Raw genomic sequence first — 18352 nt, forward strand, 5'->3', positions numbered from 1 at the left:
AGCAGGGTAAGATGCTGACTTTCTCCTCGAGCAGAGTGACTTCACGTACGAGGGCCTCGAAGTACTCCAAGCACAGTGTTCTCTCATGGCAGCTCACACAAGGACCATGAGAAGTTTTCTGTGCACTTCGGACTCACCAGCAAAGTTGTCCTGAGGCCGTTCGAGGACTCTGGAAATGTAGCTCTCCTCAAGGAACGTACAGTGTGTTGCCCATCACTGGGCACGCACAGAGGGCCTCCGAGGGATGCACCAATGGGCCTCGAAGTTGCTCAGCCGGCCCACAGGGGTCTGGAGGTACTCAGTGAACTTGCAGGGAAAACGAGGCCTACCCGAGAGGCCTAGGAGTCCTCAGACGTGTACTTCCTTTAAAGTAAAGCATATAAGGGACTAAGAACTCATGGAAACAGCTGCATGCCTCCCTTTCTGCACGACTACTAAGGGCCTAACCTGGAGGCAAGTTTTCACGTTGAGATTCCCTTTAGCTCTAGAGCTTGTCAGGCTGACCACCACCGCGGCCATGGAAGCCCCTGGTTTAGACAGAGCAAACTCATTTTCTCCCCAGAAGCATTCTTACAGTGTTTACAGGCCTGTCAAGAGGAGGGAATGGCAGGCAGTTTCAATGCAGCGTGAACGCTTCCTTCAAAACGGGAAAGCAAGGCTAGTTCCAGCAGGTCCCCTTTTCCAGGGGCACACTCAGCATGCAACCCTGTGGCTTCTAACAAGTCCGAGGAGACACAGGTTACCCTGTGTTTCCTTCCCTGACTCAACTTCTCGAAAGGGTGTTCTGCATCATGCGAACTGCCTCAACCAAGGAACGCCGTAAGCTGCTCCTCTGGGCCTGTGGCTATTCGAAAGCCTGCAGTGCCACAGGAAGAACAGGACTTCAACTGCAGTAAGAACGCAAGCTGACTTCCTCTAGGAGGCACGGTGACTTCAGGCAGGACGTCTTAGGTGGAATGCGAAGACGAGGGTTACCCTGAGTGCAGCTCAGGCTAGGGCAACGCGTAAGACTTCAACGCCGTGTGGGACGTGCCAGAACGCTGTTCGTGAACGTGTGCGAGGGCTGAGGAAATGAAGCTGCTCCAAAAGAGAGGGCAGTGCGTTTCCCTACACCCGGCATGCACAGAGGGGCTGTAACGGGCTCCGGGTCTGGACGTTGCTTAGCTGACCCAGGTGAGCCTGGGGTACTCAAGTGTTCCTGCGGGAATAGGGTGCCCAGGCTAGCGTCCTAGGTGTCCAGAAAACTGTGCTGCCGTTCAAGGAACGCAGAGCAGAGGCCAGCGCCTCATGGAAACTGCTGCACGCCTCTGCTTCTGCACGGCAAATCAGGGCCTTACTTCCAGGCATGTGTTCATGCTGGGTGTGCCGGTAGCGATATAGCAGGGTAAGATGCTGACTTTCTCCTCGAGCAGAGTGACTTCACGTACGAGGGCCTCGAAGTGCTCCAAGCACAGTGTTCTCTCATGGCAGCTCACACAAGGACCATGAGAAGTTTTCTGTGCACTTCGGACGCACCAGCAATGTTGTCCTGAGGCCGTTCCAGGACTCTGGAAATGTAGCTCTCCTCAAGGAACGTACAGTGTGTTGCCCATCACTGGGCACGCACAGAGGGCCTCCGAGGGATGCACCAATGGGCCTCGAAATTGCTCAGCCGGCCCACAGGGGTCTGGAGGTACTCAGTGAACTTGCAGGAAAACGAGGTCTAACCGAGAGGCCTAGGAGTCCTCAGACGTGTACTTCCTTTAAAGTAAAGCATATAAGGGACAAAGAACTCATGGAAATAGCTGCATGCCTCCCTTTCTGCACGGCTACTAAGGGCCTAACCTGGAGGCAACTTTTCACGTTGAGATTCCCTTTAGCTCTAGAGCTTGTCAGGCTGACCACCACCGCGGCCATGGAAGCCCCTGGTTTAGACAGAGCAAACTCATTTTCTCCCCAGAAGCATTCTTACAGTGTTTACAGGCCTGTCAAGAGGAGGGAATGGCAGGCAGTTTCAATGCAGCGTGAACGCTTCCTTCAAAACGGGAAAGCAAGGCTAGTTCCAGCAGGTCCCCTTTTCCAGGGACACACTCAGCATGCACCCCTGTGGCTGCTAACAAGTCCGAGGAGACACAGGTTACCCTGTGTTTCCTTCCCTGACTCAACTTCTCGAAAGGGTGTTCTGCATCATGCGAACTGCCTCAACCAAGGAACGCCGTAAGCTGCTCCTCTGGGCCTGTGGCTATTCGAAAGCCTGCAGTGCCACAGGAAGAACAGGACTTCAACTGCAGTAAGAACGCAAGCTGACTTCCTCTAGGAGGCACGGTGACTTCAGGCAGGACGTCTTAGGTGGAATGCGAAGACGAGGGTTACCCTGAGTGCAGCTCAGGCTAGGGCAACGCGTAAGACTTGCACGCCGTGTGGGACGTGCCAGAACGGTGTTCGTGAACGTGTGCGAGGGCTGAGGAAATGAAGCTTCTCCAAAAGAGAGGGCAGTGCGTTTCCCTACACCCGGCATGCACAGAGGGGCTGTAACGGGCTCCGGGTCTGGACGTTGCTTAGCTGACCCAGGTGAGCCTGGGGTACTCAAGTGTTCCTGCGGGAATAGGGTGCCCAGGCTAGCGTCCTAGGTGTCCAGAAAACTGTGCTGCCGTTCAAGGAACGCAGAGCAGAGGCCAGCGCCTCATGGAAACTGCTGCACGCCTCTGCTTCTGCACGGCAAATCAGGGCCTTACTTCCAGGCATGTGTTCATGCTGGGTGTGCCGGTAGCGATATAGCAGGGTAAGATGCTGACTTTCTCCTCGAGCAGAGTGACTTCACGTACGAGGGCCTCGAAGTGCTCCAAGCACAGTGTTCTCTCATGGCAGCTCACACAAGGACCATAAGAAGTTTTCTGTGCACTTCGGACGCACCAGCAATGTTGTCCTGAGGCCGTTCGAGGACTCTGGAAATGTAGCTCTCCTCAAGGAACGTACAGTGTGTTGCCCATCACTGGGCACGCACAGAGGGCCTCCGAGGGATGCACCAATGGGCCTCGAAATTGCTCAGCCGGCCCACAGGGGTCTGGAGGTACTCAGTGAACTTGCAGGAAAACGAGGTCTACCCGAGAGGCCTAGGAGTCCTCAGACGTGTACTTCCTTTAAAGTAAAGCATATAAGGGACAAAGAACTCATGGAAATAGCTGCATGCCTCCCTTTCTGCACGGCTACTAAGGGCCTAACCTGGAGGCAACTTTTCACGTTGAGATTCCCTTTAGCTCTAGAGCTTGTCAGGCTGACCACCACCGCGGCCATGGAAGCCCCTGGTTTAGACAGAGCAAACTCATTTTCTCCCCAGAAGCATTCTTACAGTGTTTACAGGCCTGTCAAGAGGAGGGAATGGCAGGCACTTTCAATGCAGCGTGAACGCTGCCTTCAAAATGGGAAAGCAAGGCTAGTTCCAACAGGTCCCCTTTTCCAGGGGCACACTCAGCATGCACCCCTGTGGCTTCTAAGAAGTCCGAGGAGACACAGGTTACCCTGTGTTTCCTTCCCTGACTCAACTTCTCGAAGTAGGGTGTTCTGCATCATGCGAACTGCCTCAACCAAGGAACGCCGTAAGCTGCTCCTCTGGGCCTGTGGCTATTCGAAAGCCTGCAGTGCCACAGGAAGAACAGGACTTCAACTGCAGTAAGAACGCAAGCTGACTTCCTCTAGGAGGCACGGTGACTTCAGGCAGGACGTCTTAGGTGGAATGCGAAGACGAGGGTTACCCTGAGTGCAGCTCAGGCTAGGGCAACGCGTAAGACTTCAACGCCGTGTGGGACGTGCCAGAACGCTGTTCGTGAACGTGTGCGAGGGCTGAGGAAATGAAGCTGCTCCAAAAGAGAGGGCAGTGCGTTTCCCTACACCCGGCATGCACAGAGGGGCTGTAACGGGCTCCGGGTCTGGACGTTGCTTAGCTGACCCAGGTGAGCCTGGGGTACTCAAGTGTTCCTGCGGGAATAGGGTGCCCAGGCTAGCGTCCTAGGTGTCCAGAAAACTGTGCTGCCGTTCAAGGAACGCAGAGCAGAGGCCAGCGCCTCATGGAAACTGCTGCACGCCTCTGCTTCTGCACGGCAAATCAGGGCCTTACTTCCAGGCATGTGTTCATGCTGGGTGTGCCGGTAGCGATATAGCAGGGTAAGATGCTGACTTTCTCCTCGAGCAGAGTGACTTCACGTACGAGGGCCTCGAAGTGCTCCAAGCACAGTGTTCTCTCATGGCAGCTCACACAAGGACCATAAGAAGTTTTCTGTGCACTTCGGACGCACCAGCAATGTTGTCCTGAGGCCGTTCGAGGACTCTGGAAATGTAGCTCTCCTCAAGGAACGTACAGTGTGTTGCCCATCACTGGGCACGCACAGAGGGCCTCCGAGGGATGCACCAATGGGCCTCGAAATTGCTCAGCCGGCCCACAGGGGTCTGGAGGTACTCAGTGAACTTGCAGGAAAACGAGGTCTACCCGAGAGGCCTAGGAGTCCTCAGACGTGTACTTCCTTTAAAGTAAAGCATATAAGGGACAAAGAACTCATGGAAATAGCTGCATGCCTCCCTTTCTGCACGGCTACTAAGGGCCTAACCTGGAGGCAACTTTTCACGTTGAGATTCCCTTTAGCTCTAGAGCTTGTCAGGCTGACCACCACCGCGGCCATGGAAGCCCCTGGTTTAGACAGAGCAAACTCATTTTCTCCCCAGAAGCATTCTTACAGTGTTTACAGGCCTGTCAAGAGGAGGGAATGGCAGGCACTTTCAATGCAGCGTGAACGCTGCCTTCAAAATGGGAAAGCAAGGCTAGTTCCAACAGGTCCCCTTTTCCAGGGGCACACTCAGCATGCACCCCTGTGGCTTCTAAGAAGTCCGAGGAGACACAGGTTACCCTGTGTTTCCTTCCCTGACTCAACTTCTCGAAGTAGGGTGTTCTGCATCATGCGAACTGCCTCAACCAAGGAACGCCGTAAGCTGCTCCTCTGGGCCTGTGGCTATTCGAAAGCCTGCAGTGCCACAGGAAGAACAGGACTTCAACTGCAGTAAGAACGCAAGCTGACTTCCTCTAGGAGGCACGGTGACTTCAGGCAGGACGTCTTAGATGGAATGCGAAGACGAGGGTTACCCTGAGTGCAGCTCAGGCTAGGGCAACGCGTAAGACTTGCACGCCGTGTGGGACGTGCCAGAACGGTGTTCGTGAACGTGTGCGAGGGCTGAGGAAATGAAGCTGCTCCAAAAGAGAGGGCAGTGCGTTTCCCTACACCCGGCATGCACAGAGGGGCTGTAACGGGCTCCGGGTCTGGACGTTGCTTAGCTGACCCAGGTGAGCCTGGGGTACTCAAGTGTTCCTGCGGGAATAGGGTGCCCAGGCTAGCGTCCTAGGTGTCCAGAAAACTGTGCTGCCGTTTAAGGAACGCAGAGCAGAGGCCAGCGCCTCATGGAAACTGCTGCACGCCTCTGCTTCTGCACGGCAAATCAGGGCCTTACTTCCAGGCATGTGTTCATGCTGGGTGTGCCGGTAGCGATATAGCAGGGTAAGATGCTGACTTTCTCCTCGAGCAGAGTGACTTCACGTACGAGGGCCTCGAAGTACTCCAAGCACAGTGTTCTCTCATGGCAGCTCACACAAGGACCATGAGAAGTTTTCTGTGCACTTCGGACGCACCAGCAATGTTGTCCTGAGGCCGTTCCAGGACTCTGGAAATGTAGCTCTCCTCAAGGAACGTACAGTGTGTTGCCCATCACTGGGCACGCACAGAGGGCCTCCGAGGGATGCACCAATGGGCCTCGAAATTGCTCAGCCGGCCCACAGGGGTCTGGAGGTACTCAGTGAACTTGCAGGAAAACGAGGTCTACCCGAGAGGCCTAGGAGTCCTCAGACGTGTACTTCCTTTAAAGTAAAGCATATAAGGGACAAAGAACTCATGGAAATAGCTGCATGCCTCCCTTTCTGCCCGGCTACTAAGGGCCTAACCTGGAGGCAACTTTTCACGTTGAGATTCCCTTTAGCTCTAGAGCTTGTCAGGCTGACCACCACCGCGGCCATGGAAGCCCCTGGTTTAGACAGAGCAAACTCATTTTCTCCCCAGAAGCATTCTTACAGTGTTTACAGGCCTGTCAAGAGGAGGGAATGGCAGGCACTTTCAATGCAGCGTGAACGCTGCCTTCAAAATGGGAAAGCAAGGCTAGTTCCAACAGGTCCCCTTTTCCAGGGGCACACTCAGCATGCACCCCTGTGGCTTCTAAGAAGTCCGAGGAGACACAGGTTACCCTGTGTTTCCTTCCCTGACTCAACTTCTCGAAGTAGGGTGTTCTGCATCATGCGAACTGCCTCAACCAAGGAACGCCGTAAGCTGCTCCTCTGGGCCTGTGGCTATTCGAAAGCCTGCAGTGCCACAGGAAGAACAGGACTTCAACTGCAGTAAGAACGCAAGCTGACTTCCTCTAGGAGGCACGGTGACTTCAGGCAGGACGTCTTAGATGGAATGCGAAGACGAGGGTTACCCTGAGTGCAGCTCAGGCTAGGGCAACGCGTAAGACTTCAACGCCGTGTGGGACGTGCCAGAACGCTGTTCGTGAACGTGTGCGAGGGCTGAGGAAATGAAGCTGCTCCAAAAGAGAGGGCAGTGCGTTTCCCTACACCCGGCATGCACAGAGGGGCTGTAACGGGCTCCGGGTCTGGACGTTGCTTAGCTGACCCAGGTGAGCCTGGGGTACTCAAGTGTTCCTGCGGGAATAGGGTGCCCAGGCTAGCGTCCTAGGTGTCCAGAAAACTGTGCTGCCGTTTAAGGAACGCAGAGCAGAGGCCAGCGCCTCATGGAAACTGCTGCACGCCTCTGCTTCTGCACGGCAAATCAGGGCCTTACTTCCAGGCATGTGTTCATGCTGGGTGTGCCGGTAGCGATATAGCAGGGTAAGATGCTGACTTTCTCCTCGAGCAGAGTGACTTCACGTACGAGGGCCTCGAAGTACTCCAAGCACAGTGTTCTCTCATGGCAGCTCACACAAGGACCATGAGAAGTTTTCTGTGCACTTCGGACTCACCAGCAAAGTTGTCCTGAGGCCGTTCGAGGACTCTGGAAATGTAGCTCTCCTCAAGGAACGTACAGTGTGTTGCCCATCACTGGGCACGCACAGAGGGCCGCCGAGGGATGCACCAATGGGCCTCGAAGTTGCTCAGCCGGCCCACAGGGGTCTGGAGGTACTCAGTGAACTTGCAGGGAAAACGAGGCCTACCCGAGAGGCCTAGGAGTCCTCAGACGTGTACTTCCTTTAAAGTAAAGCATATAAGGGACTAAGAACTCATGGAAACAGCTGCATGCCTCCCTTTCTGCACGACTACTAAGGGCCTAACCTGGAGGCAAGTTTTCACGTTGAGATTCCCTTTAGCTCTAGAGCTTGTCAGGCTGACCACCACCGCGGCCATGGAAGCCCCTGGTTTAGACAGAGCAAACTCATTTTCTCCCCAGAAGCATTCTTACAGTGTTTACAGGCCTGTCAAGAGGAGGGAATGGCAGGCAGTTTCAATGCAGCGTGAATGCTTCCTTCAAAACGGGAAAGCAAGGCTAGTTCCAGCAGGTCCCCTTTTCCAGGGGCACACTCAGCATGCACCCCTGTGGCTTCTAACAAGTCCGAGGAGACACAGGTTACCCTGTGTTTCCTTCCCTGACTCAACTTCTCGAAAGGGTGTTCTGCATCATGCGAACTGCCTCAACCAAGGAACGCCGTAAGCTGCTCCTCTGGGCCTGTGGCTATTCGAAAGCCTGCAGTGCCACAGGAAGAACAGGACTTCAACTGCAGTAAGAACGCAAGCTGACTTCCTCTAGGAGGCACGGTGACTTCAGGCAGGACGTCTTAGGTGGAATGCGAAGACGAGGGTTACCCTGAGTGCAGCTCAGGCTAGGGCAATGCGTAAGACTTCAACGCCGTGTGGGACGTGCCAGAACGCTGTTCGTGAACGTGTGCGAGGGCTGAGGAAATGAAGCTGCTCCAAAAGAGAGGGCAGTGCGTTTCCCTACACCCGGCATGCACAGAGGGGCTGTAACGGGCTCCGGGTCTGGACGTTGCTTAGCTGACCCAGGTGAGCCTGGGGTACTCAAGTGTTCCTGCGGGAATAGGGTGCCCAGGCTAGCGTCCTAGGTGTCCAGAAAACTGTGCTGCCGTTCAAGGAACGCAGAGCAGAGGCCAGCGCCTCATGGAAACTGCTGCACGCCTCTGCTTCTGCACGGCAAATCAGGGCCTTACTTCCAGGCATGTGTTCATGCTGGGTGTGCCGGTAGCGATATAGCAGGGTAAGATGCTGACTTTCTCCTCGAGCAGAGTGACTTCACGTACGAGGGCCTCGAAGTGCTCCAAGCACAGTGTTCTCTCATGGCAGCTCACACAAGGACCATAAGAAGTTTTCTGTGCACTTCGGACGCACCAGCAATGTTGTCCTGAGGCCGTTCGAGGACTCTGGAAATGTAGCTCTCCTCAAGGAACGTACAGTGTGTTGCCCATCACTGGGCACGCACAGAGGGCCTCCGAGGGATGCACCAATGGGCCTCGAAATTGCTCAGCCGGCCCACAGGGGTCTGGAGGTACTCAGTGAACTTGCAGGAAAACGAGGTCTACCCGAGAGGCCTAGGAGTCCTCAGACGTGTACTTCCTTTAAAGTAAAGCATATAAGGGACAAAGAACTCATGGAAATAGCTGCATGCCTCCCTTTCTGCACGGCTACTAAGGGCCTAACCTGGAGGCAACTTTTCACGTTGAGATTCCCTTTAGCTCTAGAGCTTGTCAGGCTGACCACCACCGCGGCCATGGAAGCCCCTGGTTTAGACAGAGCAAACTCATTTTCTCCCCAGAAGCATTCTTACAGTGTTTACAGGCCTGTCAAGAGGAGGGAATGGCAGGCAGTTTCAATGCAGCGTGAACGCTTCCTTCAAAACGGGAAAGCAAGGCTAGTTCCAGCAGGTCCCCTTTTCCAGGGGCACACTCAGCATGCACCCCTGTGGCTTCTAAGAAGTCCGAGGAGACACAGGTTACCCTGTGTTTCCTTCCCTGACTCAACTTCTCGAAGTAGGGTGTTCTGCATCATGCGAACTGCCTCAACCAAGGAACGCCGTAAGCTGCTCCTCTGGGCCTGTGGCTATTCGAAAGCCTGCAGTGCCACAGGAAGAACAGGACTTCAACTGCAGTAAGAACGCAAGCTGACTTCCTCTAGGAGGCACGGTGACTTCAGGCAGGACGTCTTAGATGGAATGCGAAGACGAGGGTTACCCTGAGTGCAGCTCAGGCTAGGGCAACGCGTAAGACTTGCACGCCGTGTGGGACGTGCCAGAACGGTGTTCGTGAACGTGTGCGAGGGCTGAGGAAATGAAGCTGCTCCAAAAGAGAGGGCAGTGCGTTTCCCTACACCCGGCATGCACAGAGGGGCTGTAACGGGCTCCGGGTCTGGACGTTGCTTAGCTGACCCAGGTGAGCCTGGGGTACTCAAGTGTTCCTGCGGGAATAGGGTGCCCAGGCTAGCGTCCTAGGTGTCCAGAAAACTGTGCTGCCGTTTAAGGAACGCAGAGCAGAGGCCAGCGCCTCATGGAAACTGCTGCACGCCTCTGCTTCTGCACGGCAAATCAGGGCCTTACTTCCAGGCATGTGTTCATGCTGGGTGTGCCGGTAGCGATATAGCAGGGTAAGATGCTGACTTTCTCCTCGAGCAGAGTGACTTCACGTACGAGGGCCTCGAAGTACTCCAAGCACAGTGTTCTCTCATGGCAGCTCACACAAGGACCATGAGAAGTTTTCTGTGCACTTCGGACTCACCAGCAAAGTTGTCCTGAGGCCGTTCGAGGACTCTGGAAATGTAGCTCTCCTCAAGGAACGTACAGTGTGTTGCCCATCACTGGGCACGCACAGAGGGCCTCCGAGGGATGCACCAATGGGCCTCGAAGTTGCTCAGCCGGCCCACAGGGGTCTGGAGGTACTCAGTGAACTTGCAGGGAAAACGAGGCCTACCCGAGAGGCCTAGGAGTCCTCAGACGTGTACTTCCTTTAAAGTAAAGCATATAAGGGACTAAGAACTCATGGAAACAGCTGCATGCCTCCCTTTCTGCACGACTACTAAGGGCCTAACCTGGAGGCAAGTTTTCACGTTGAGATTCCCTTTAGCTCTAGAGCTTGTCAGGCTGACCACCACCGCGGCCATGGAAGCCCCTGGTTTAGACAGAGCAAACTCATTTTCTCCCCAGAAGCATTCTTACAGTGTTTACAGGCCTGTCAAGAGGAGGGAATGGCAGGCAGTTTCAATGCAGCGTGAACGCTTCCTTCAAAACGGGAAAGCAAGGCTAGTTCCAGCAGGTCCCCTTTTCCAGGGGCACACTCAGCATGCAACCCTGTGGCTTCTAACAAGTCCGAGGAGACACAGGTTACCCTGTGTTTCCTTCCCTGACTCAACTTCTCGAAAGGGTGTTCTGCATCATGCGAACTGCCTCAACCAAGGAACGCCGTAAGCTGCTCCTCTGGGCCTGTGGCTATTCGAAAGCCTGCAGTGCCACAGGAAGAACAGGACTTCAACTGCAGTAAGAACGCAAGCTGACTTCCTCTAGGAGGCACGGTGACTTCAGGCAGGACGTCTTAGGTGGAATGCGAAGACGAGGGTTACCCTGAGTGCAGCTCAGGCTAGGGCAACGCGTAAGACTTCAACGCCGTGTGGGACGTGCCAGAACGCTGTTCGTGAACGTGTGCGAGGGCTGAGGAAATGAAGCTGCTCCAAAAGAGAGGGCAGTGCGTTTCCCTACACCCGGCATGCACAGAGGGGCTGTAACGGGCTCCGGGTCTGGACGTTGCTTAGCTGACCCAGGTGAGCCTGGGGTACTCAAGTGTTCCTGCGGGAATAGGGTGCCCAGGCTAGCGTCCTAGGTGTCCAGAAAACTGTGCTGCCGTTCAAGGAACGCAGAGCAGAGGCCAGCGCCTCATGGAAACTGCTGCACGCCTCTGCTTCTGCACGGCAAATCAGGGCCTTACTTCCAGGCATGTGTTCATGCTGGGTGTGCCGGTAGCGATATAGCAGGGTAAGATGCTGACTTTCTCCTCGAGCAGAGTGACTTCACGTACGAGGGCCTCGAAGTGCTCCAAGCACAGTGTTCTCTCATGGCAGCTCACACAAGGACCATGAGAAGTTTTCTGTGCACTTCGGACGCACCAGCAATGTTGTCCTGAGGCCGTTCCAGGACTCTGGAAATGTAGCTCTCCTCAAGGAACGTACAGTGTGTTGCCCATCACTGGGCACGCACAGAGGGCCTCCGAGGGATGCACCAATGGGCCTCGAAATTGCTCAGCCGGCCCACAGGGGTCTGGAGGTACTCAGTGAACTTGCAGGAAAACGAGGTCTAACCGAGAGGCCTAGGAGTCCTCAGACGTGTACTTCCTTTAAAGTAAAGCATATAAGGGACAAAGAACTCATGGAAATAGCTGCATGCCTCCCTTTCTGCACGGCTACTAAGGGCCTAACCTGGAGGCAACTTTTCACGTTGAGATTCCCTTTAGCTCTAGAGCTTGTCAGGCTGACCACCACCGCGGCCATGGAAGCCCCTGGTTTAGACAGAGCAAACTCATTTTCTCCCCAGAAGCATTCTTACAGTGTTTACAGGCCTGTCAAGAGGAGGGAATGGCAGGCAGTTTCAATGCAGCGTGAACGCTTCCTTCAAAACGGGAAAGCAAGGCTAGTTCCAGCAGGTCCCCTTTTCCAGGGACACACTCAGCATGCACCCCTGTGGCTGCTAACAAGTCCGAGGAGACACAGGTTACCCTGTGTTTCCTTCCCTGACTCAACTTCTCGAAAGGGTGTTCTGCATCATGCGAACTGCCTCAACCAAGGAACGCCGTAAGCTGCTCCTCTGGGCCTGTGGCTATTCGAAAGCCTGCAGTGCCACAGGAAGAACAGGACTTCAACTGCAGTAAGAACGCAAGCTGACTTCCTCTAGGAGGCACGGTGACTTCAGGCAGGACGTCTTAGGTGGAATGCGAAGACGAGGGTTACCCTGAGTGCAGCTCAGGCTAGGGCAACGCGTAAGACTTGCACGCCGTGTGGGACGTGCCAGAACGGTGTTCGTGAACGTGTGCGAGGGCTGAGGAAATGAAGCTTCTCCAAAAGAGAGGGCAGTGCGTTTCCCTACACCCGGCATGCACAGAGGGGCTGTAACGGGCTCCGGGTCTGGACGTTGCTTAGCTGACCCAGGTGAGCCTGGGGTACTCAAGTGTTCCTGCGGGAATAGGGTGCCCAGGCTAGCGTCCTAGGTGTCCAGAAAACTGTGCTGCCGTTCAAGGAACGCAGAGCAGAGGCCAGCGCCTCATGGAAACTGCTGCACGCCTGTGCTTCTGCACGGCAAATCAGGGCCTTACTTCCAGGCATGTGTTCATGCTGGGTGTGCCGGTAGCGATATAGCAGGGTAAGATGCTGACTTTCTCCTCGAGCAGAGTGACTTCACGTACGAGGGCCTCGAAGTACTCCAAGCACAGTGTTCTCTCATGGCAGCTCACACAAGGACCATGAGAAGTTTTCTGTGCACTTCGGACTCACCAGCAAAGTTGTCCTGAGGCCGTTCGAGGACTCTGGAAATGTAGCTCTCCTCAAGAAACGTACAGTGTGTTGCCCATCACTGGGCACGCACAGAGGGCCTCCGAGGGATGCACCAATGGGCCTCGAAGTTGCTCAGCCGGCCCACAGGGGTCTGGAGGTACTCAGTGAACTTGCAGGGAAAACGAGGCCTACCCGAGAGGCCTAGGAGTCCTCAGACGTGTACTTCCTTTAAAGTAAAGCATATAAGGGACTAAGAACTCATGGAAACAGCTGCATGCCTCCCTTTCTGCACGGCTACTAAGGGCCTAACCTGGAGGCAAGTTTTCACGTTGAGATTCCCTTTAGCTCTAGAGCTTGTCAGGCTGACCACCACCGCGGCCATGGAAGCCCCTAGTTTAGACAGAGCAAACTCATTTTCTCCCCAGAAGCATTCTTACAGTGTTTACAGGCCTGTCAAGATGAGGGAATGGCAGGCAGTTTCAATGCAGCGTGAACGCTTCCTTCAAAACGGGAAAGCAAGGCTAGTTCCAGCAGGTCCCCTTTTCCAGGGACACACTCAGCATGCACCCCTGTGGCTGCTAACAAGTCCGAGGAGACACAGGTTACCCTGTGTTTCCTTCCCTGACTCAACTTCTCGAAAGGGTGTTCTGCATCATGCGAACTGCCTCAACCAAGGAACGCCGTAAGCTGCTCCTCTGGGCCTGTGGCTATTCGAAAGCCTGCAGTGCCACAGGAAGAACAGGACTTCAACTGCAGTAAGAACGCAAGCTGACTTCCTCTAGGAGGCACGGTGACTTCAGGCAGGACGTCTTAGGTGGAATGCGAAGACGAGGGTTACCCTGAGTGCAGCTCAGGCTAGGGCAACGCGTAAGACTTCCACGCCGTGTGGGACGTGCCAGAACGGTGTTCGTGAACGTGTGCGAGGGCTGAGGAAATGAAGCTGCTCCAAAAGAGAGGGCAGTGCGTTTCCCTACACCCGGCATGCACAGAGGGGCTGTAACGGGCTCCGGGTCTGGACGTTGCTTAGCTGACCCAGGTGAGCCTGGGGTACTCAAGTGTTCCTGCGGGAATAGGGTGCCCAGGCTAGCGTCCTAGGTGTCCAGAAAACTGTGCTGCCGTTCAAGGAACGCAGAGCAGAGGCCAGCGCCTCATGGAAACTGCTGCACGCCTCTGCTTCTGCACGGCAAATCAGGGCCTTACTTCCAGGCATGTGTTCATGCTGGGTGTGCCGGTAGCGATATAGCAGGGTAAGATGCTGACTTTCTCCTCGAGCAGAGTGACTTCACGTACGAGGGCCTCGAAGTGCTCCAAGCACAGTGTTCTCTCATGGCAGCTCACACAAAGACCATAAGAAGTTTTCTGTGCACTTCGGACGCACCAGCAATGTTGTCCTGAGGCCGTTCCAGGACTCTGGAAATGTAGCTCTCCTCAAGGAACGTACAGTGTGTTGCCCATCACTGGGCACGCACAGAGGGCCTCCGAGGGATGCACCAATGAGCCTCGAAATTGCTCAGCCGGCCCACAGGGGTCTGGAGGTACTCAGTGAACTTGCAGGAAAACGAGGTCTACCCGAGAGGCCTAGGAGTCCTCAGACGTGTACTTCCTTTAAAGTAAAGCATATAAGGGACAAAGAACTCATGGAAATAGCTGCATTCCTCCCTTTCTGCACGGCTACTAAGGGCCTAACCTGGAGGCAACTTTTCACGTTGAGATTCCCTTTAGCTCTAGAGCTTGTCAGGCTGACCACCACCGCGGCCATGGAAGCCCCTGGTTTAGACAGAGCAAACTCATTTTCTCCCCAGAAGCATTCTTACAGTGTTTACAGGCCTGTCAAGAGGAGGGAATGGCAGGCACTTTCAATGCAGCGTGAACGCTTCCTTCAAAACGGGAAAGCAAGGCTAGTTCCAGCAGGTCCCCTTTTCCAGGGGCACACTCAGCATGCACCCCTGTGGCTTCTAAGAAGTCCGAGGAGACACAGGTTACCCTGTGTTTCCTTCCCTGACTCAACTTCTCGAAGTAGGGTGTTCTGCATCATGCGAACTGCCTCAACCAAGGAACGCCGTAAGCTGCTCCTCTGGGCCTGTGGCTATTCGAAAGCCTGCAGTGCCACAGGAAGAACAGGACTTCAACTGCAGTAAGAACGCAAGCTGACTTCCTCTAGGAGGCACGGTGACTTCAGGCAGGACGTCTTAGGTGGAATGCGAAGACGAGGGTTACCCTGAGTGCAGCTCAGGCTAGGGCAACGCGTAAGACTTGCACGCCGTGTGGGACGTGCCAGAACGGTGTTCGTGAACGTGTGCGAGGGCTGAGGAAATGAAGCTTCTCCAAAAGAGAGGGCAGTGCGTTTCCCTACACCCGGCATGCACAGAGGGGCTGTAACGGGCTCCGGGTCTGGACGTTGCTTAGCTGACCCAGGTGAGCCTGGGGTACTCAAGTGTTCCTGCGGGAATAGGGTGCCCAGGCTAGCGTCCTAGGTGTCCAGAAAACTGTGCTGCCGTTCAAGGAACGCAGAGCAGAGGCCAGCGCCTCATGGAAACTGCTGCACGCCTGTGCTTCTGCACGGCAAATCAGGGCCTTACTTCCAGGCATGTGTTCATGCTGGGTGTGCCGGTAGCGATATAGCAGGGTAAGATGCTGACTTTCTCCTCGAGCAGAGTGACTTCACGTACGAGGGCCTCGAAGTACTCCAAGCACAGTGTTCTCTCATGGCAGCTCACACAAGGACCATGAGAAGTTTTCTGTGCACTTCGGACTCACCAGCAAAGTTGTCCTGAGGCCGTTCGAGGACTCTGGAAATGTAGCTCTCCTCAAGAAACGTACAGTGTGTTGCCCATCACTGGGCACGCACAGAGGGCCTCCGAGGGATGCACCAATGGGCCTCGAAGTTGCTCAGCCGGCCCACAGGGGTCTGGAGGTACTCAGTGAACTTGCAGGGAAAACGAGGCCTACCCGAGAGGCCTAGGAGTCCTCAGACGTGTACTTCCTTTAAAGTAAAGCATATAAGGGACTAAGAACTCATGGAAACAGCTGCATGCCTCCCTTTCTGCACGGCTACTAAGGGCCTAACCTGGAGGCAAGTTTTCACGTTGAGATTCCCTTTAGCTCTAGAGCTTGTCAGGCTGACCACCACCGCGGCCATGGAAGCCCCTAGTTTAGACAGAGCAAACTCATTTTCTCCCCAGAAGCATTCTTACAGTGTTTACAGGCCTGTCAAGATGAGGGAATGGCAGGCAGTTTCAATGCAGCGTGAACGCTTCCTTCAAAACGGGAAAGCAAGGCTAGTTCCAGCAGGTCCCCTTTTCCAGGGACACACTCAGCATGCACCCCTGTGGCTGCTAACAAGTCCGAGGAGACACAGGTTACCCTGTGTTTCCTTCCCTGACTCAACTTCTCGAAAGGGTGTTCTGCATCATGCGAACTGCCTCAACCAAGGAACGCCGTAAGCTGCTCCTCTGGGCCTGTGGCTATTCGAAAGCCTGCAGTGCCACAGGAAGAACAGGACTTCAACTGCAGTAAGAACGCAAGCTGACTTCCTCTAGGAGGCACGGTGACTTCAGGCAGGACGTCTTAGGTGGAATGCGAAGACGAGGGTTACCCTGAGTGCAGCTCAGGCTAGGGCAACGCGTAAGACTTCCACGCCGTGTGGGACGTGCCAGAACGGTGTTCGTGAACGTGTGCGAGGGCTGAGGAAATGAAGCTGCTCCAAAAGAGAGGGCAGTGCGTTTCCCTACACCCGGCATGCACAGAGGGGCTGTAACGGGCTCCGGGTCTGGACGTTGCTTAGCTGACCCAGGTGAGCCTGGGGTACTCAAGTGTTCCTGCGGGAATAGGGTGCCCAGGCTAGCGTCCTAGGTGTCCAGAAAACTGTGCTGCCGTTCAAGGAACGCAGAGCAGAGGCCAGCGCCTCATGGAAACTGCTGCACGCCTCTGCTTCTGCACGGCAAATCAGGGCCTTACTTCCAGGCATGTGTTCATGCTGGGTGTGCCGGTAGCGATATAGCAGGGTAAGATGCTGACTTTCTCCTCGAGCAGAGTGACTTCACGTACGAGGGCCTCGAAGTGCTCCAAGCACAGTGTTCTCTCATGGCAGCTCACACAAAGACCATAAGAAGTTTTCTGTGCACTTCGGACGCACCAGCAATGTTGTCCTGAGGCCGTTCCAGGACTCTGGAAATGTAGCTCTCCTCAAGGAACGTACAGTGTGTTGCCCATCACTGGGCACGCACAGAGGGCCTCCGAGGGATGCACCAATGAGCCTCGAAATTGCTCAGCCGGCCCACAGGGGTCTGGAGGTACTCAGTGAACTTGCAGGAAAACGAGGTCTACCCGAGAGGCCTAGGAGTCCTCAGACGTGTACTTCCTTTAAAGTAAAGCATATAAGGGACAAAGAACTCATGGAAATAGCTGCATTCCTCCCTTTCTGCACGGCTACTAAGGGCCTAACCTGGAGGCAACTTTTCACGTTGAGATTCCCTTTAGCTCTAGAGCTTGTCAGGCTGACCACCACCGCGGCCATGGAAGCCCCTGGTTTAGACAGAGCAAACTCATTTTCTCCCCAGAAGCATTCTTACAGTGTTTACAGGCCTGTCAAGAGGAGGGAATGGCAGGCACTTTCAATGCAGCGTGAACGCTTCCTTCAAAACGGGAAAGCAAGGCTAGTTCCAGCAGGTCCCCTTTTCCAGGGGCACACTCAGCATGCACCCCTGTGGCTTCTAAGAAGTCCGAGGAGACACAGGTTACCCTGTGTTTCCTTCCCTGACTCAACTTCTCGAAGTAGGGTGTTCTGCATCATGCGAACTGCCTCAACCAAGGAACGCCGTAAGCTGCTCCTCTGGGCCTGTGGCTATTCGAAAGCCTGCAGTGCCACAGGAAGAACAGGACTTCAACTGCAGTAAGAACGCAAGCTGACTTCCTCTAGGAGGCACGGTGACTTCAGGCAGGACGTCTTAGGTGGAATGCGAAGACGAGGGTTACCCTGAGTGCAGCTCAGGCTAGGGCAACGCGTAAGACTTCCACGCCGTGTGGGACGTGCCAGAACGGTGTTCGTGAACGTGTGCGAGGGCTGAGGAAATGAAGCTTCTCCAAAAGAGAGGGCAGTGCGTTTCCCTACACCCGGCATGCACAGAGGGGCTGTAACGGGCTCCGGGTCTGGACGTTGCTTAGCTGACCCAGGTGAGCCTGGGGTACTCAAGTGTTCCTGCGGGAATAGGGTGCCCAGGCTAGCGTCCTAGGTGTCCAGAAAACTGTGCTGCCGTTCAAGGAACGCAGAGCAGAGGCCAGCGCCTCATGGAAACTGCTGCACGCCTCTGCTTCTGCACGGCAAATCAGGGCCTTACTTCCAGGCATGTGTTCATGCTGGGTGTGCCGGTAGCGATATAGCAGGGTAAGATGCTGACTTTCTCCTCGAGCAGAGTGACTTCACGTACGAGGGCCTCGAAGTGCTCCAAGCACAGTGTTCTCTCATGGCAGCTCACACAAGGACCATAAGAAGTTTTCTGTGCACTTCGGACGCACCAGCAATGTTGTCCTGAGGCCGTTCCAGGACTCTGGAAATGTAGCTCTCCTCAAGGAACGTACAGTGTGTTGCCCATCACTGGGCACGCACAGAGGGCCTCCGAGGGATGCACCAATGGGCCTCGAAATTGCTCAGCCGGCCCACAGGGGTCTGGAGGTACTCAGTGAACTTGCAGGAAAACGAGGTCTACCCGAGAGGCCTAGGAGTCCTCAGACGTGTACTTCCTTTAAAGTAAAGCATATAAGGGACAAAGAACTCATGGAAATAGCTGCATGCCTCCCTTTCTGCACGGCTAC

The sequence above is a fragment of the Delphinapterus leucas genome, chromosome 12, assembly GCF_059928025.1.
Source record: "Delphinapterus leucas isolate spDelLeu-1000000601 "Yukka" chromosome 12, BTC_Dleu_Yukka2, whole genome shotgun sequence".
NCBI classification, from domain to species: domain Eukaryota; kingdom Metazoa; phylum Chordata; class Mammalia; order Artiodactyla; family Monodontidae; genus Delphinapterus; species Delphinapterus leucas.